At 40.6% G+C, this 20,094-nt stretch overlaps 1 long non-coding RNA gene across 2 annotated transcripts in view; it reads right to left on the minus strand.

Annotated features, from left to right (window-relative positions):
• The window catches only part of LOC147257552 (uncharacterized), a 106,544-nt gene extending 88,382 nt beyond the window's left edge, over nt 1–18,162 (minus strand). For both annotated transcript variants that reach the window (XR_015117482.1, XR_015117481.1), the window contains exons 1-2: nt 17,755–18,162; nt 11,008–11,099 (exon numbers count right to left, since the gene is read on the minus strand). This is a non-coding gene — a long non-coding RNA (uncharacterized LOC147257552). The remainder of the gene's footprint in view (nt 1–11,007; nt 11,100–17,754) is intronic.
• Nucleotides 18,163–20,094: the final 1,932 nt, after the last annotated feature.

Below are 20,094 nucleotides of genomic sequence, written 5' to 3' on the forward strand. Positions count from 1 at the left end.
CACCCCGGTGGATGAAAGGGTTGCTTCCCTGCGCCTTCGGGTCGGGGAATGGGTCCTGACTGTTGTCTGCGTTTACACATCGAACAGCAGTTCAAAATACCCAACCTTTTTGGAGTTCTTGGGAAGGGTGCTGGATGTGAGACTCCATTGTCCTACTGGGGGACTTCAATGCTCACGTGGGCAATGACAGCATGACCTGGAGGGGCGTGATTGGGAGGAACGGCAGGCCCAACCTGAACCTGAGTGGTATGCAGTTGTTGGACTTCTGTGCAAGTTGCACTTTGTCCATAACTAACACCATGTTAGAACATAAGGATGCCCACCGGTGCAGGTGGCACCAGGACATCCTAGGTCGTAGGTCTATGATATATTTTATAGTCTTATCATCTGATCTGTGACTGCATGTTCTTGACACTAGGGTGAAGAGAGGAGCTGAGCTGTCAACTGATCACCATCTGGTGGTGAGTTGGATCAGGTGGCAGGGGAAGATGCCGCGCAGACCTGGCAGGCCCAAACGAGTAGTGAGGGTTTGCTGGGAACACCTGGTGGAAGAACCTGTCAGAATGATCTTCAACTCCCACCTCCTGCAGAGCTTTGATCACATCCCGGGGGCAGTAGGGGACATTGAGTCTGAAATGACCATGTCCCGCTCTGCCATTGTCGAGGCGGCTGTTGTGAGCTGTGGCCTAAAGGCTGCTGGGGCCGGTCGCATCCCTTCTCCTTAAGTCACAATTATAACATCACAATTACATTATTTCATTATTTTCCTTTCTAAATTTTGTATTTTCATTTAGAAAAAATGGAAAATAGAAGGAATAAAGAAAGAATTTTTAAAAAATCATTACACAATCAGTAATCGTAAAGCAATTTGTGCATAGTGAAAATCATATCCCTAAATCTCTTTTTGAATTGTTTGAACATCCCTAGAGCTCATTATTCAAATTCTTCCATAATTTCAGTCCACAAACAGAAATACAGACACCTTAACAGTTTTGAAATTAAGTAATCCCAATTCTATATCGTTTCAACGTAAAGTCTTTCCTTATGACCCAGTTTTTCTCTATTTTGAGCACTGAAATGTGATACGAACCAGGTGTGTCAAATTAACTTTAGTGACGTCATAATGCCAGCTTTTTAATTCACAAATCACCCTTTTTTATGGCGAAGCTGTAGTTAGGGCAATTTCTTTTACTAAAAACCCTTTTTAATATCTGAACTTTCATGTGACAGGGCTCTAGCCAATATCTTTATTGCTGTTAGGATTTTAACAATGACATGTGGTCTTTTGTGAAAGCCCAGGGTCCTGGGACTGTTCACCATTCAAATAAATTAACATTCCTAATGAGTATACCTGCCACAAAGAGAAAAGAGAGAATGATTGGCTCTGAGATATGCAGCTATTTATTGTTCTTACCACAGTAAACAATCAACTACTTTTCCTTTGAGTTCTAGGCTGACACTGACAGACCTGCCAACAAGGATATACTTAAAATTGCTGCTAGGAAGGTGCTATTTTTGGCTCTGACTATCCAGAACAGAGTGCGTGCGGAGGGGGTTGACCATTTTTTTGTCATCCGGTGGCCTCTTGGAGAGGAGCCGGTGCAGGTAACATGAGGGCAAATTAAACTTACTTAATATGCATTCACTACCACTCTAAGTGTTGTTGTCATCCTTTTGTCTCTTCTCTTGCTCATCATTCAATTTTCATTTAACATGGTGGGAGGTTGGAGTATATGCCAAGAAAGAAACAAAAGAATTTTGGGGCAGATTAACTTACATGGTCCATCGGGTTCCGTGGTGTTGAGTGAACCCAAACGCAAACAACAGCAGCAGTGAGCAGGAGTAGCAAGTGAATGGGTTTAGCATTAACAAACTGAGAAAAGCAAGCAGGCAGAAAACAGGGAGGCAAAAACAGGAAAAATGAACCAGAGGCTGGTATGAAAATGAGGATCCATCAAAAACTGACTTGGACACCCAAACTAAAATACAAATTCTAATAATGACACAACAAGAAACAAGCTGGAGAACACGAGAGCAGGGAAGGAGCTGATGAGGTTCAAGACAGAAGGAACACGGCTGTGACTGACAAGGACTAACAGACTGACAAGACACAGCTGAGTAAATTAAAAAAGGCACGAAACAGACGAAGACAGGAGGGAAAAGCAAACAAAGACTCGAGAAAGGCGACTGTAAAATAAAACAGGAACTGATGAGAGGGATATAAAACATAAGAGAAAACAAACCAAGAAACAAACAAACTACCATAGTAGTGCGCATGCGCCAAAGTGAATAGCAGCCTGTAACCATTGCTCCGTCTTAACTTGTGTATTTTAAGTACTTTGCCTTCTTTTTTCCTTGTTTTTCTTCATTTCATTCCTTGATATAACTTTGTAGTTACGGGCCCTCTCTAAAGATGCTGGAAGAGAGAGTTCTGATTGTGTTTTACATAATCTTTTTGACACTTATGTTCGGCAGCTTCTCCGTCGCCCAACAACTACATGAACGCGTTGTGTACTCCAGTGATGAGCTGATCTTGCTCATGCCAGCCGTCATGGAGCTCGAGTTGCCGGTCATTCCTGCGTATGTCCAGAGGAGAACACACCGTGGTTGCAGAGGAGGAACTAACCGACAGAGAAAACGGTACCAAAAGAAGAGAGGAGGAGAGGAGGAGATATCAACCGTGTCTCCCCTCTTTCATCATGGGAAACGTGAGGTCGCTGGGGAACAAGATGGACGAACTAATTACACTAGCCTGGGGGGGCTAGTGTAATCCGCCAACCCGACAACAGCATGTGACGTCATCAACGGAGCAGTCGCAGAGCTACAGACGTTTCACCTCAGTGCCCTCATCACCATCTCAGGAGATTTTAACCATGTCAACATGGACAAAACCTTGACAGCATTCAGTCAGTATGTGGACTGTCCAACCAGGGAGGGGGAGACTTTGGACACGCCGTATGCTAACATTAAGGAGGGATTACAGCTCGTCACCCCTCCCCCCCTTAGGAAGATCTGACGACAACTTGGTCCACCTGTACCTGTGCCCCTGGTGAGGAGGCAGCCTGTGACCATTAGTACAGTTCAGAAGTGGTCTGAGGCAGCCTACCAGACACTGCAGGGCTGTTTTGAAGTCACTGACTGAGACGTAGTCTGTGAGCAACATGGAGACGACATAGATGGACTCACGGGGTGTATCACCAATTACATCAATTTCTGTGTAGACTTCAATGTCCCAAATAGGGCTGTGAAATGTTGCCCAAACAACAAACCCAAGGTAACAGAGAACATCAAAGCCATTCTGAATGATAAGAAGAGGGCATTCAGAGATGGTGACAGGGAGGAGCTGAGGATCATTCAGGGGGACCTGAATTAAAAAGTCATGGAGGCCAAGGAGAACTACAGGAGGAAGCTGGAGTCCAAACTCCAGACAAATACTATGTGGGAAATCTGGAGTTACACCATCACCAACTACAGACCTAAGGCAGCAGGGACATTGAGGGCAGCATGGACAAGGCCAACAACCTGAATCTTTTTTTGAATAGATTTGACACAGCGACACCAATTCAACCCCAACAGTCCCTGCTGCTGTCTGTCACCAACCAGCGCCTTTGGATCTCCTAACACCCCCTGACCCCCTTATCCCCACTCATCGTCCTTTGAGGGTCTCACACCTTCACCCATCCACCCACCCCCCACTTCACACCTCAGCCTATAGACCCCACCTCTCCCCCCTCCACACCAGGACCACCATTGTTCCTGACTGTTGACCAGGTCAGGAGTCAGCTGGAAGCCCTCCACTCAGGTAAGACAGCAGGCCCCGACGGTGTCAGGCCTGGGGTGCTCAAAGCCTGCACCCCCCAGCTGTGTGGAGTTTAACATCGGCTCTTCACCTCGAGTCTCAGCCTCCAGAGGGTCCCTGTGATGTGTAAGTCATCATGCCTGGTTCCAGTCCCAAAGACGCCCCATCCCAGGAACAATAAGGACTACAGACCAGTAGCTCTGACATCCCATACCATGAAGACCCTGGAGCACCTGATTCTGACTCAGCTCTGGCCTATGGTCACCGCATCCCCCTCCAGTTCACATACCAGCCCCACCTAGGAGTAGATGACGCCATCATCTACCTGCTGAACCGAGTCAACACTCACCTGGACCAGACAGCCAGCTCTGTGAGGATCATGTTTTTTTAATTTCTCACGGCTCTGCTGGGTGAGAAGCTGATGGAAATGCAGGTTGAAGCCCCCTCTTGTGTCCTTGATCATTAACTACCTAACTGGCAGACCACAGGATGTGCGCCTGCAGAGCTGTGTGTCAGACAGAGTGGTCAGTAACACTGGGGCACCTCAGGAATGGTTCTCTCTCCCTTCCTCTTCACCCTTTACACCACCGACTTTAGCTATCAGACAGAGTCCTGCCACCTTCAGAAGTTCTCTGATGACTTGGCCAGAGTTGGATGTATCAGCAGGGGTGAGGAGACCGAGTACAGGGCTATGGAGGACTTTGCCTCATGGTGTGAGCTAAACCATCTGCAGCTCAATGTGGCAAAGTCTAAGAGACCGGTGGTGGACCTGAGGAGGACCAAGTCTACTGTGACCACTGTTTCCATCCAGGGGGTCAACATGGACACTGTGGAGGACTATAAATATCCAGTCCACATAGACAATAAACTGGACTGGGCTGGCAACACTGAAGCCCTTTATAAGAAAGGACAGAGCCGCATCTACTTTCTGAGGAAGCTCTGGTCCTTCAATATCTGTAGGACGATGCTGAGGATGTTCTATGAGTCTGTGGTTTCTAGTGTGGTTCTGTTTGCTGTAGTGTGCTGGGGCAGCAGACTGAGAACTGCAGACGCAAACATACTCAACAGGCTCATCTGCAAAGCTGGTGATGTGGTGGGGGTGAAACTGGACTCTTTAGAAACAGTGATGGAGAGACGGATGCTTCTGAAACTATGGAGCATCCTCGACAACATCACTCACCCCCTCCATCAGCTCCTGGTCCAACACAGAAGTACACGGACCAACAGATTCAGACCCCCAACCTCAAAAACTGAGTGCCACAGAAGGTCCTTTTTCCCAGTGGCAATAAAACTGTACAATACATATCTGTGACTGCACTGTCAACCATCCTCACTCACTGCACTGTCTTCGGGTTAATTCATGTAAATGACCCACTTATTGTACTTACTTATTTTTGTACACTGCTCTTTTGCACTTTGTTTATAGTGTTTTCTGTCATTATGTGCGCTGTGTGCATAGCCTTGTTCTCTCTCATTCCCTGTTTATTGTTGTTGAGTGGAGCATTGTTACAAACCGAATTTCCCTTGGGGATGAATAAAGTATTTTGATTCAGATTTTGAATCTGATGACACAAAGGAAAAACAAGAAATACAAGTAAGATTAGAGATATTGAGGTAAAGATTCAAAAACACAGTCCACAACTAAATCAACATGTCATGACAGGATTGTGCCGGGAGCAGCCAGATCCAGCTCAAATTCGGTCAGCAACCAAAGAACTTGGTGATAATTACCTGGAAGACTTTGAGCTTTCATTTAACGGTAATCTCATTAGCAAGGCAGCTAATTTCAAGAAAAAGAGAATTCCAAAAGTCACACGTTTAACTAACGACTAATTCCAGCTCTACACGAAACAAAAAGTACAGAGCTGCCATCTAAAATAGGTTGTGGGCTTTGGTCATGAGATACATTACATGACACATTATTCACACACCACTTGATACATACATGAGTGAGCCCCATCACCACATACATGTCAGAACCATAGGAGGTAACATACAGGAAAAATATACAGTATTATACAGGAAAATAGAAGGGACCTATAGAGCTCAATATAGATAAAATACTGGTTCCTTCTGTCATAGGATCAACACATTTCAATATTACTATATTATTATTGTATCAAAAAAAAAAGTTTTCCTGATGCAAGTCATATTATAATGGAAGAGACAGGGACTCACATTAGAAACCCACTGTTTATGGGACAGATCTTACGTTTAAGTCCTTGGTGAAGGAGTGTCCAGTGTTCATATCCAAAACAGTTCTCTCCTCGGGAGAAGAGAGTCCAGGTCACCACGTCTACCAGGGTTTTTTACACTTTCATATTGATGCATCTGGGTTTGGAGATGCTGTGTGGTGCTCTTTAATTTAATAATACACTACAATACAATACAATACAAGCTAGACCACATGGCCACTTAAGCATGTAGGTAACATTTTTCCTGTTGCAGGATATGACACCACAGACATTAAAACTTTTTTCCCAAGTGGGGGTGATTGAAGGAGCAAGTTTTAAATGTGAAATTACATTACAGACATTTTCCACATTTTTAATTCCCAGAAGGGATTTGGTTGAGCAAATGGGATGAGGCAGGAGGGGGGCGAGTCTGCTCTCACTAGTGTATTTTGGAGAGTTGCTGGTTGTACATCCCCTGAGGCAACTGGAGTCACTGATGTACCAATATTGCTTCCATTTCGCCATAGAAAACAAAACTATAGTAACTGGACTCCACAGGGATTAGATATTATTCAAGTATGACTGTGCCTGGGCCTAAATTTCAACATGCAGAGGTATGCACACCCTGGGTATGTTCCATTTGTTGTTACAGTAAGTTATCTTTCATATTAAACTTGACGCCTATTGCAACTCATTCAATCAAAGTAGGTGTATACTTGGCTTGAGACTTGTAATTAGGCAATAATAAAAAAAAAAAAAAACATCAACAGCAACTGCATTAATAAAAAAAGATGCTACAGGCTAGTAATTAAATATAATGCAACACCAGGCATTTGAATTCACTGCTTGGCTGTGTATTCCTCTGCAGAGAAGTTATCATTCATTCAGCTAGCTGGAAATTTAGATTGTTTCCATTTTGGAACATTCCACTTCCAAGTCACCTCAAGGAAATGTGGTTGTTCTCTGATGTCAGAATGCAGACAAGTTATAAACAAACTCACTGTCAATCATGTAGACCAAAACAGGTATAAAATGAAGCTTGTGAGGTGACTATTTCAAACATTCCTCAAAATTAGGGGATTGACAGGTAACACAAAGTTACTCGCCAGAAGACTGTAATTACATATCTACTGTACACAAAACCGCAACATGCTGGTCATTTCAATCACCTGCCTTGATGAATGTCTTAAATTTACAGTGACTAATTTGTACACGCACCATTAACAGTGGCATAGTTACTGGTTGCCAGGCATTCAGTGTATTCTCCAGTATTGTTGATTGGAACTTCTCCACTTACTAGTCTCTCATGAACGCACTATTAAGCTATGCCTGTTGCTTAGCAACACCTGCTGATGTGCTTGGCCATGTAAAGACTCCAACAGGAGCTAAACTGTAAACAATTAAGTTAACTTTAAGGCCAAAACAGATCAAAGAGGAGAGGAGGCTTTATATGAACCTGAATAGTCATTACACGTAGTGTTTAATTCAAGTGTGCACACATTCAGCGAGCCTTTATTTGTGTGTATGTGTGTGTGCATGCGTGCGTGGGGGGGGGGGGGGATGCACACTCTAGTTTTCATACACTCTCAGCATCTTTCAGGCAATCAGGGAATCGATGCCTCTTGACATGAGGATCTATGGTCAGCTCAACTACTTGTCCTTCCTTTTAATCATTATGGAGCGTTTAACTAAGAGAGGAGCACTATTACAATGTAGAGCTGACTAATTCAAATGTAATATATATAACTGAGGCAGTGTGGACTTACATACTTTGCTGATGTCAGTACTCCTCCAGGCAGACTAGGCAGCAGGACATATGCTACAACATGGAAGAAACTGAATCCATTTACAAAAAAACCCCCCAATGCTCTATTGATATTGGCATATGTCAAAGAATTGGATTTCCTGACCCTTGCCCTCATTTTGACACCAGGGAGATACAAAAAGCAAAGCCTGAATGCTACATTAGCTCATCTGTGCACAAGTGGCTTTCATTGTATGTGCTCTGAACAAAACGTTCAAGCCATTTCTGACGCTCACACAGGCGTCAGACAAGGTAGTTTCAGCCATTTACCCATATTAGGACAAATTAGGCATAATATTGGGTGCTGAAGGATCTTATATTTTCCAAGGCAGGAGGAACTGCAAGACCTGTCTGTGGCCCTATTTTACCTCCCGTTGGCGTGTACTTGATACCTCTTTCAGGCATATGGACAGAGCAAAAGAAAAGTGTCAGCAAGGGTATTGCATCTCTTTTGAATGTAGATTCCAAATGGGTGTTCAGTGTATCTAAATAGTGACAGTTTGGACATCTTCAAACTTTTCTGAGATTTGGGACATGTATTAAGCTTGCCATGGTACACAATAGATTTTTTTTTTTTTTAAGATACAATTAGTATGCTCCTCAACCTTAATGTTGATAATTCATACATCCTATATCAGTGATAAAAAAGGTAGTCATGATTATCATGTTTGGATGTGAACGCATTTAATACAGTCTCTATTTGTTGAACTGCTGTGTCATGTCTGTTTGGACTGCAATCATGTTTAGTTACCTACTTTTAGTTTGTATTATCATGTAGTGTCGACAGTTTCGTTTTTTTATCTTTGTGTTTCAGTTCCTGTTTTGTATACTTCCTCTATTTGTCAATTTTGCCAACTTTTTTATTGAATCACCCTGTGTCATGTCAGCCTGTCTGTCACAGTCTGTTTCTCATCCAATCAGATGCTTCCCTGCCTTCTTCTACTCCTTTTTTTCTTTTTACGTGAATTTCTTTATTTATTTTATCAATTTAGTTTCCCAGTTTAGCTTTTTTTTGTATTTAATAAATGTTGGGGTGTACATTTTAAATAGGTTGCCAAGTGCTGCTTTAGAAACAACCCCCCCCCCAAAAAAAAAATTGCATTTCTTGGTTGAAAAATATTTTTCAAAAAGGAAAAAAAAAAATTAGAAAATGTCTAAGCACCTGACTGTCCAGTATCAATATTCACACAGTGTGTATCAGACAGTTTTGCTCCCTGCAATCACTCCTCCTGATTATAGTTGTTAAAGGATCTATTCATCACAGACTCTGTATAAGTGATGTGTACAAAATCCATCAATCCATTTCCACGCACGAATTCAAAGGTTAATCTGAAGCTAATACAAGGCTTATACCAAGTGGATAACTTCCAAAGCTATAGCCTTTTTAGTGTAAATTTTTGCAGTTCAACAGGAAGGAACAAAGACAGAATTTTATACACAGAAAGGACTACAATAAAGATAAGTACCTACCTATTCTTTCTGAGACAGACATGGTATTCACCCAAGGAATATGAAGAGCAGTTGAAAATGATGCATCTTCACCTGAAGAGATTTATAATCTTGTCAAGTAGGTGGTTTCATTATGATAAATACAGCTGGCCTGCAAGAAGTGTCCTAAATATAAAGTTTAAAATAACTTAAACTGGGAAAGATCAATAAAATATGATAAATTATTGACCAAACAGATGTAGAACATAAAAAAGTTGGTATTTTGATAACTGATGCTATATCACTGTTCTTCTGTGCCAAAAATTAACTTGAGTTAGCAGGATCTCTTGTCTTAAAAACACACACACAAAAAACTCCAACTGAGAATTTAATTTAAAGAAACTGCTGTTTGACTTTCAATCAAGCTCCATTCTCACTGACCAAAAAATAAATAAATAAAATGCCACCACCCACCAACCACTGGCTTTTTGTTAGCAAGAGGAGGTGCAATGTGCACGAAAACTCGTTTACTCACTGACTGGAAATGAGACCAAACTGTGCTGCATTTTTACACTTTTACCTGGGCTTAAAAAGCCTACATGTACATGGCTGTGTGCAGTGGGAAAACGGTGAGAGGTTCACAAAACTACCAAAAACAGTGTTGACTGTTACCCATTTTGCTTTGCTGCTGAACCACCATGGCGCTACAGTCACTTGTGCAGACGTAATCCTGACTGACATTCTGTTGGAGCAGTCGTGTCGCTGGTTTGTTTTTAACATATAACTAGCGTTTCAGGTGAAGTTAAGAAGTTAGTTGGTTACAAAAGTAAAAAGGACTAAATATCCAGTGTCAGTACCTTACGAATTGAGTGCTGGTGTTTCAGATTAATGTGTGACTGTTTACCTGGTGTCTATAACAAAATTAAGATCCTTAGATTGTGAACATAGTCAACTTCAGTCATAGATGAGACTTTCTTGGTCACTCCAGCCCCCCTCTCAGCTCCCACAGTTCTGGGCTTTTCCAAGCATGCAGTACTTTGATGAGGCCACTACACCCCCTTGTAGACAATATAAAACTAATTAAAGATGTCATGTGCACTGTACATTGACTGTGGATGGATCACTCAAGGACACACTTGTTCACTCTACTACAATTGTGGAGGTCCGCATTGCACCTGAGTTCACCTGTACAAAAGTGAATGACACTGACAGCTTGACTACCACAGCAGTGTCTGACCAGCCCTCCACAGGCTTCAGTCAAATATATTAAACTCTAATGATGTTATGTCTGCCAGTATTGTTTAATATAGACAAATACCTCAATGTCTCCAATCCAGACACATCCTACAAGTATCTGTAGTCAAATTACATTCAATTTACAGGGACAGGTTGACTGGCAAGTGTCTTCCTCAGAGTCAACAAGGACGATGCTTTCATTCTGCCCCTGCAGTAGTAAGCTTGCAGGCTGTGTCTTACTTTGTCTACTTGAAATGTAGGTAATAAAACTTTAATCATGATAATAATGTACAAATAATAAAAGTATTATCAAGCATAATAAAATTCCATTCAAGGATTTCTTTGGTCAGTGGTTTGCCCTGACCCCAATTTACCTCCTCACCTCTTGTACCTGCTGACTCAAACAGGGATAAAAAGAAAACCATGTTTTTCATTTTGTGGGTTTCATTTTGTCTGTCAGCACTGTTCCATCACTTGGTGCTTGTGCGTGTGTGTGCATGCATGTATGTGTGCACATGCGCGCATGCATGTGCGTGTGCGTGTGTGTTGGGAGGGGTTACAGCTACCTCTTCCATCTTGATGTTCTGTTCAGCACAGCAGGTTTGGCAGCACTGCAGCGATCACATTTGTGGAGAAACTCCATGTCATCTCCTCTTTGCTGACAAAGAGAGTAGCAGAATATACGTTAGCCAACTTTTACTGGACACCTGTCATCAAGGGGCTTTTTGTTAGATGCCCAAAAAAACAGTACAATATATTGTACCATCTCAGGTGGAACATTTTAACAGCATTCATTGCTTTTGCGAAGACCACTGCATTGAGAGCGGGTGGTCTAGAAATAGCTGTACAGTAATTATACTATACCTACCCCTTTTGACAAAGCGGCTGGGCAGTGGTACATACATTTTCTTTTGTCCAATTTTGTTCACAGTAGTGTGGGCTGTACAACAGTGTTGAGGTTTTCTTAATTAAAACCCACATGACAGGCACTCTGATGAAAAAAGACTGCTGAATCTATTTAAAATAAATATTTTTGCACCAGATTATGTATATCAAGGACTCCCAAAGTGTGGCACAGGCACCACTAGGGATGCGCAAGCTGCCACAAGGGGGGGCACGAGATTAAAAAATGTGATGCCGGTTTAGAGTGTTCTTTTAAGTGGGATTTTTCCACACAATAAAGATGTGTAAATAAACATTTCCTTTGTAAAACTTAAAATCAAAAGCTGACATATTAACAAATAAATAAATGCAGGCTATTCAAATTGCACCTTCTCGTAAGATGAAGTGGAGAAGAAGTTACCTTCTACGCACTTTATGTGGCATTGTTGCGTTTTTTTGTTCCCCGAGGTTGTAAGGAATTGGGGATGCGTCAACCCTGTTGGGGTATAGAAAGGGGTGCACAGCCAAAAATGTTCGAGAACTGCTTACGTATATCAATCAAGACTAGCCCCTGCATAAACTACTTATTTTTTCCATTGTAAATATATTTTAAATGGGCAGTCAACTTAGTTTTGCTAATAAAGGAACATGCCACCTTTTTGAAGAACACCTTTATTGTCCAGAGGTGTACTGGTATTCATCTCTATGTGCATTGAGGAGCTCCAAACCTACATCAAATGGCCGACTGCTAATTAGCTTAGCTGCAATGAATGATAGCAGTGGGGCAGCAGAGAAAAGTGTCACAGACGTTATGAAGTATACTGTTCTGTGTAATTGTGTGCATAGAAAAAGAGCTATCATTGTGCTTACCATTTACTTTAACAAATCTGCAAGATTTTGCTATTTTAGATTAAGAAACATTCTCAGAGCTACTTTCCTGATTGAGCAGAGTGATTTGACATGGCAAAATAAAACATTGTTTGTTGAGAGTGACTGTTACTACTGAATACAGAGGAGGAACAGCAGGTTTGGAAGCTGGGAGAAAAGACAGAACATGAGTTCATGGGAGTTGAAGTAGCTGAGCCAATGTGGAAAAAACTAACATTTTTTCACCAGAGTTTTCACCAGTAAATGTTGAACAATTCTAGTTATGCAGGCAAAGACTGTTTTGACAGTTTACATTCAGTAAAGGCAGCCAAAGACAGTTCAGCTTTGGACTGACCAGCAGAAACATTTATAATTTATTATTAGTCTGAGTGACTCTATTGTGCCAACAATATTTACACTATTGAGGCACACTGTCACACTCAATCGCGGCTGCTTCGTAAGCAGTGCCCCAGCATCCCTCTGCCTTTGAGCTTGATAAGGTGAAAGACAAAGATTCTCTTTATTTTGTACAAAATGTTGGATTTTACCGCGTGATTGGATGGATTTCTCCTTTAAGGAGGTACCCATAATGCACCACTTGGAGCTCAGTTGGTGGGGTTATGGAACTGAGTAAATAAAACACGATTTGTGTTTGTTGTGTAGGCGTACTTAAAAGTACTGGCTGGGACTACATGAATACATGTTGGTACAGAAAAAAATGCCCCAGTATTTCAAACAAGTGCAGATTATGTAAATAAATCTAGTCCTGAATTAAAGACAAAAACTTTATTATTGTTAATATCACACACTTAATTATGCTATATTTACACATCATGCTAAGATGTTTTTCTGGGCAAGATCTGACGGCAACATTAGAAAGAGCATTCAGTACGACAGCATCAAGCATTCTAGTCATGCATACTCAGATATGAAAGTTGACAGGAAAGTAAATAATTCATTAAAAAATATATAAAGCTGGCTTAATTAAACATTGTTGAATCACTGCAATCAGTGACTTATCAGACAAACAGTTATGTGTTTGAGGGCCTGAATGTGAGGGTTCATGAGGACTCTACTTTTATTGGCAGTTTTCAAGGATAAGCCAAATGAGGACACGCTGTTAATGATGTCCCGCTTAGATCTCAGTCCCCAGGGGTCTCTAGCAGGCTCTCTGGTTCAAACATTTGCTCTTTTCTGTTCATCAAATGACAAATATGTCAATCTCTGCTCAGTTTCCAAGTTACTTTAATGTAAATGTCAGGAAGGTAGTTTTAATCGGACATAGAATACGCTTGTCAACAGGCACAGATGTTGCTTGCCACTTGATTCAGACACTTGATTCAGACATGATGGGATGAAGCTCTTTTACAGGATGAGTCACTAAGGCAACATAATAGTGTTGTTGAAGTCTTAATTATTACTATTGGGAGGTCAAGGCATGCTTGTGCTCACAGCACACAGAAATGTATTATTAAAATCCCCCGACAGTCACAAACTTATATTTCTTCTTGTAGTTTAATCTTTGACCCATGCAGAGTTTGTAGATGAAAACTTCCACTTTCAAAGTGTAAATTTTCACTGAAAAAAATCAGACTTAAGAGGTGGTCTCAATAGCAAGATTTGTGACATCGCCAAGCTGATCCTGAAACAAAATTCAGCATACAGAAACAAGGAAATTACCGACATTGAAGTGTGATCTTAAACAGGTTAATATTGACTCTTATGGCCTCAAATTAACGTCCAGTCATTTTTACACTTGTGCGCTTCTGGGATTGGTAAAATTTAAGTTAATATAAGAGAAAAAGAAGTAGAATTGCTGACTAACAAAGTTGAATAGCTGAAAATAATCTTCAAAATCAATCAGTGACTCAGCCAGTAAAAGAGAATGAACAGTATTCACACTGACTATCAGAACAGCTCTATGGTTATCTAGCACAGCAGGTAGTAGGGTGGGTATCGAGAACAGGAACTAAAGTGGTCCCTAACTGGTCAATAATGCAATTTTGTTAAGCTCCTGTCATTTGTCTGTGAATCATTCTAACTTTACTACCAGTGTCTGTCCGTTACAGTGGATGATGCATGAATGTGTGTTTACTCTCTGCAGTCTTCATTCAAGGCTGAGAGGACAAACTGCGGGCTCATTTGACTAAATTTAATGAAAATGCATTTTAATGTGATGTATAATAAAAGGTGGCTGCATATGAAGAGAACAACACCAGTAACCTCATGAAACACTAACAAATACAACATTTGGAAGAAGCTGCAGAGCCCACAGTAGAGTACGTCCTTAGTGCAGCTTCCCAACTCAAACGCTGATGCGTTTTTATCTGAGCTACAAATGCAGCTTCAACCTCATGAAGCCAAGAGAGCTCTTCACTGTAATAAAAATAAGTCTGTTGTTCATTCGGGACACAAACTCTTGATGTGTTATTTTAGGTTCAAACCAAAACTACAGGCGATGCATCTCCAAAAATATCAGATTTTCCTCTTCAGTCTTCAGTTTACATAAAGTATTCTTTCAAATTATTGTCTGTGTTATCGATTACTGTCAGCCTCTGACAGGCTGATGAAATATAGTTCTGTTCGTGAAGCAGCATTAAGGCACCACTTCCACACAGCTCAGAGTATCGACAAGTATTGGTCTAGCACACAGGTGTCAAACTGATCTTGTCGTACAAACAATTTTCATGCATAATCTTACAAATCTCCAGGAACATAAGAGATCAGAGCACATACACCTCAGTGACAATCAAAAAGCAAATAATCAATGAAATAACATTTCATTCTCAGCGGTAAATGCAATGTTTTAAAAACAGTTTTAATAATTTAAGGTTAAGGGATGATTAAGACTCAAATGAATCATCCTAATGTTTCATTCCTGGCTCATGATTATCTTGGTTATGTATGGATGATGGTGCATTACTTTTCATAGCTGTTAGTACAAAAAGAGCCAACTGTCAAGTATGGGTTTTGCTTGACTAAAATGAAACCAATATTTACACAATTGGCACTGTTTATTTCAGCTGAGCCAAAGTGCAAACAGCAACAGGGCAGCAGAGAGTATGCTGCTGGAGACCCATGAAGCGCTGCACCCACTGGACAGATGAAAGCCCCCAGAGCTGCAGCTCCGAGTGAGCAGACTGTTCAACACTGCTACAAAATCTCTGAGTTTCTAAAGGAAGTTCAGACAGGAAGAATGATATGAAATATTTGTGGTTGAAATCATCCCCCCCCCAAAAAAAGTCTGCGGTGCTGATGTGTCAGATTCTGACTGATGTGTTTAATGTTTTTTTGTTTTTTTTTAAATAATCAAAACTTCACTCTGAAGCAGACAATCTTTAGAAAAGGGACATTTTATTATGGACTCCAGACTGTAGAACTTAACTGTCAGGAGCAGCAGACTAGGAGTCTGACCTAAAATAGTCTGGGATTTTTAAAACAATCCCTATAGAATACCAATGTAGACTTTAACCCAGGATTAGAATGTGTTTTCATGTTGTGAATTACCACATTAAATCAGACATGCTGGTGGTATTTGGCTACCTGTGTGCCAGCCTTTGCATCTCAGCACTTGTCATTTGATCTTCAGCTCAGTTGATGTGACCCAGGCCATTATGTCATCATTCACATGGGCTGATTGATGGTTGTCCACTGCTTTGGCAGCAAGTCTCGGCCTAGAGCATCAATGGAGTCATTGATAGAACAGTGCAGTCTTGATGGTTCTGCTGTTCAGGAACATAAATGGGGTCATTGATGGAACAGTGTGGTCTTGATGGTTCTGCTGTCTTCCACTGATGCTCCTTCTCATCTTGACCCAGAGACAAGGGGTCAAGATGAGAAGAGATTTTAGCCACACATGTCCTGCTGTTTATTTGACAATCTTGGACAACGTGCAGTTTTTTACTTGCTCATAGATCTTCGGAGACACTGCAGGTTTACAGTGGTTCCCCATGTGCCACTGGCTTGGCAGCTCACATACAAGCCTTGTGTTCTTAGAGGTTTTGCAAGGTTTGAGGCAAAAACACTCAATGTTCTCCTGCCAGTATTTTTCAGATACTACCAGCTTGACTGAATATATATTAATTGTTAGGTGAGCATCTCATACTACTGCATTTTTGCTCACACTGCCTCTCAACAATGAGACATTTATTATTATCATTCCTAAACACACTGTGTTTTTTAGTTCTTGGTTTTCTGTTTTATTTGCTTCAAGCACAGTGTTGTTGCATATAGGTTAAAAAAATGTCTGCCCAACTGCCCAAATATAGAGATCTATATGAGCGTGCATAGCTCTGTTGCTTCAAGCAGCTTCAATTGATTATACATTGCACTACACACACTTAGTGTATTTCAGCTGTTGTGTGAACATACATGTTCTTTCGGTTGATCAATGAGAAGCACCCCAAACTCTACAAGGTCAAACAGATTCTTTACAGTACACACTTTACACATTAAGATATCAATCATACTCCAAAACAACAGTGTCTGATCCTAAGCATGAAACAGGACTTGATTCAATTTGTTTAAACTGATTTACATAAAATGACAATGACATATCAATTTGTCATTGTTGATTGTGAATTCGTTTGTCACTGTCAGATTATTCTCAGATAGCAGCTACAGTGTCCTGTCACTGGACTAATATCACATTATAATGTCATATTGAGGTTTCTTGTCTCGCTGTAATGAATATGTCAGCTTGTATAGTAATAAAAAAATCATGAAGGTTTCTTGTCAAAAATCACAAGTTAATGTCATTCAGGGCTCAGGGAAAATCTATAAAGTAGGCTAGATTTAAAGGGATGTAACACTGTTCTTCATTATTGGCTTTGTGAACAGTGGCAAGGTTCATTTGCTTATTTTCAATACTGACTTAATAAAAAATATCTGCGCTGAACACTCCTACAGTGTGCATAGAGGGTGTGAGAGAATAAAGATGTTTTAACCCACTTTAACTCTTGTTCGGGAATTACATTAATCAAGACATCACACAAAACTACCTAATCAAACTAGCCTTGTTCAAGTAGTCGGATTAGGACAATTACTTAACCCAAAATTAAGCTCATGTTACAAAGGATTTGAACTTAAATCAAACGTTAAGTCAGATAACTCTCAGAGGGTAGATTTTACTGCATGAGGTAAATTTACATGTATACCCTTGAAGTATTTTGTCTTAGGTCTTTTGTCTTTATAACAAAGCAGACAACCCAAGAATGAACTTACATATTTTTCACTTTAAGGATTACGAAACTTAAAGATGAAATCACATATCTAATCTTTAATTTTACCCCCCATCCCAGCAGAAAAAATGAAATTATTTTAAACTCTAAATCAACTCTCAGAGCTATAATAAATTAATTATATGCAAAAGAACACATTCTTCTCAGTCTTTTCTGAGTATGCAGATAAAACACACTATTGTTGGGCCCACAAAACTCATAACTAAATAAGAAAAAACTGCAAAAGTTTATTAGAGTCTGATAAATTAACCATTTGTTGCAGATATGTTAGCTACGGTGCATTGGGCCACCAGGGTTGACCACGCTTTAATCGGGGTTACTCACCCCACTGGCAGTTCAGGTACCAAAATGTATCAGCAGGTATGGCGGCTTTCATGAGTCTTTGACCATGGACAAGGAACAGCTCTGCCCACTTGTCTTCTGCAGTATGGCTGGACACTTTTCCCCTTCAGCCAATAGAATGTCCTTCAGTCCACAGGCTTGTTCAAACTCCACTTGCCGCCGAAGAGCTGGTGAGGTCCCGAGGTTAACTGGTAAACTCAGCTATAGCTCGACATAAATTTAAAAAAGGAAACTCACAAATGGGACTCGGAATGGCAACAGCTTACTCCCGAAGCTCCGTGGCTTTCTAGTGACACTTATAAAGGTAATTCCAGAGCACATAAGGCCATAAACAGGCAGTTTACTAATCGTCAGTCAAATCTGTCCACTTGTGTATTGACGAAATGATGAGTTACCCTGCTCTCACGCACGCCCACATCTCGCGATTGTTCTTCTCCCGCCACCAGCCAATCAGAAACCAAGAAACTTGAAGTTTCTTCCAGACTATCCAAAACAATTTCAGGGTAAAAATCACAGCATTTTAGGATGTACAATAACGATAAGGAGGCTAGGTTTTGATAGAGCACACCATGGACATAATAAAGAATAGATAAATAAATAAATAAATATGTGTGTGAGACAGATTTATGTGTGTCTACTATGAAATATATTGATACTTTATAAATGATTTCTAGAGTTGTGTTTATATCTATTGCGTTTGCAAAATACCTATCATACATCACATACATCATAGATGAGAATATTCTATTAATTTATTGTTAATCCCACTACGAATGAATATTAAAATACGCAGAACCGTGTCCTGTCCTTACACTGAGTGGAGTGGGTGACCGGTCCAAGATGGCGGCCCCACGGCTCGTCAGCGCTAATAGGCAGTAGCAGTGATGCGGGGTGTGCTCTTTCTCATGTCTGTGGAGCACACGGCGTAGACAGGTACATTACGAACACATGATAATGCTGCATTCGCCGTCACGTATCAATGTCGGAAATTTGCATGACATCCATTGAAAAGATCATGTGTGTTTAAATACCCAAACTACACATTGAACATCAATCAGTAAAAAAAAATACAGGAAAAAAAACATAGGATTAGTAAAATAACCCAAGGGTTTGTATGTATATTTCAGATTAATTGAGGTGGCATTTAATTTCCCATTGAAACAACTGATCTGTTATGCACCTGTAAAGCCTGTAACAATACAATAGCATTTGATGCATGTGATGTCACAGAGCTCATGCCCCATTTTATCTGTAAATCTCAACTTTTACAATGCATATTTTGACTCTCACACATTCATTAAAATCCATACTAAAGCAAATCATATCACTGTTACAGGCGATAGAATGTAAAATTAGTTTTTATGCAACCATTTGCTTAACCCCAGAAACTATTGTGCAACCCTTGTGTTTAAGAAGATAAAGGGGAGGGCCATGTAGTCATGAAGACAGGACAGTATGATATGTTTGATGTTTTTTGACATCACACTGATTATTCCAATAAATTTGTAAATGAACAAGTCATTCTTAGTTTGACTTTGATCTCTGATTCTGTTTATCTAAATGGGCTCTGCACTAAAATCCATTAAGATTTGAAAATCCTCTAGTGTGCTCCAGGCATTAGCATCAAATGACCATGTATGAAATGGATCCAGCCTTAGAAATGCTTGTTCACAGAATCTCTGTGATGCACTGATACAGTTGTGTTTTAATTGAGTTTGTTTCCATTTTCTGACTCATTGTTTCCCGTCTGTGTTCAGAACTGTGTGAACATTTCCCAAATCTGAAAATGTGCAGCCTTTCACAGCTACCATGTTGGAGACTGTATTGAGCTTTGAATAAAAATGTGGAGTGTATCTCACTAAAATGGTGGACAATTTGGTGTGAGTGTCACCTGAGGTTGCTGATGTGACGTGCATTCATAAATACCTCTAATGGCTTGTTTTATGAACTTCAGTGATTCATTCTTCTTTTTTCTCTGTCTTTTTTCCTGTGGACTGATTGGTTTTGAAAGATTGAGATGATAATGCTGTGAGATACAAATGGGGAGGCCGTGAAAGATCTCATTTGGAAAAGCAAGGGGAAGCGTAGCCTTGTAAACAAAATTCTATTTCACATTGTTAAAAGGTAATTTGTCTCCATCGTGCCTGGCAGAGCCTTCATAAATAAAACAGTGCACATTGCAGGTGAGCACTTCTTCTTTTTTGTTTTGTTTTTCCTTCCACGTTTTGTTGTGTTTGCTCTATTGCTTGCATGCAAATTAGACTGATAAAGTAAAATGGAAGATAAGAAGGAACAATAATGAGTGAACCAGTGGCTACACTA

This window comes from Aulostomus chinensis, chromosome 8, assembly GCF_037954235.1.
Source record: "Aulostomus chinensis isolate RoL2024-O1b breed Wild chromosome 8, RoL_Achi_v1.0, whole genome shotgun sequence".
Classification (NCBI taxonomy): Eukaryota; Metazoa; Chordata; class Actinopteri; order Syngnathiformes; family Aulostomidae; genus Aulostomus; species Aulostomus chinensis.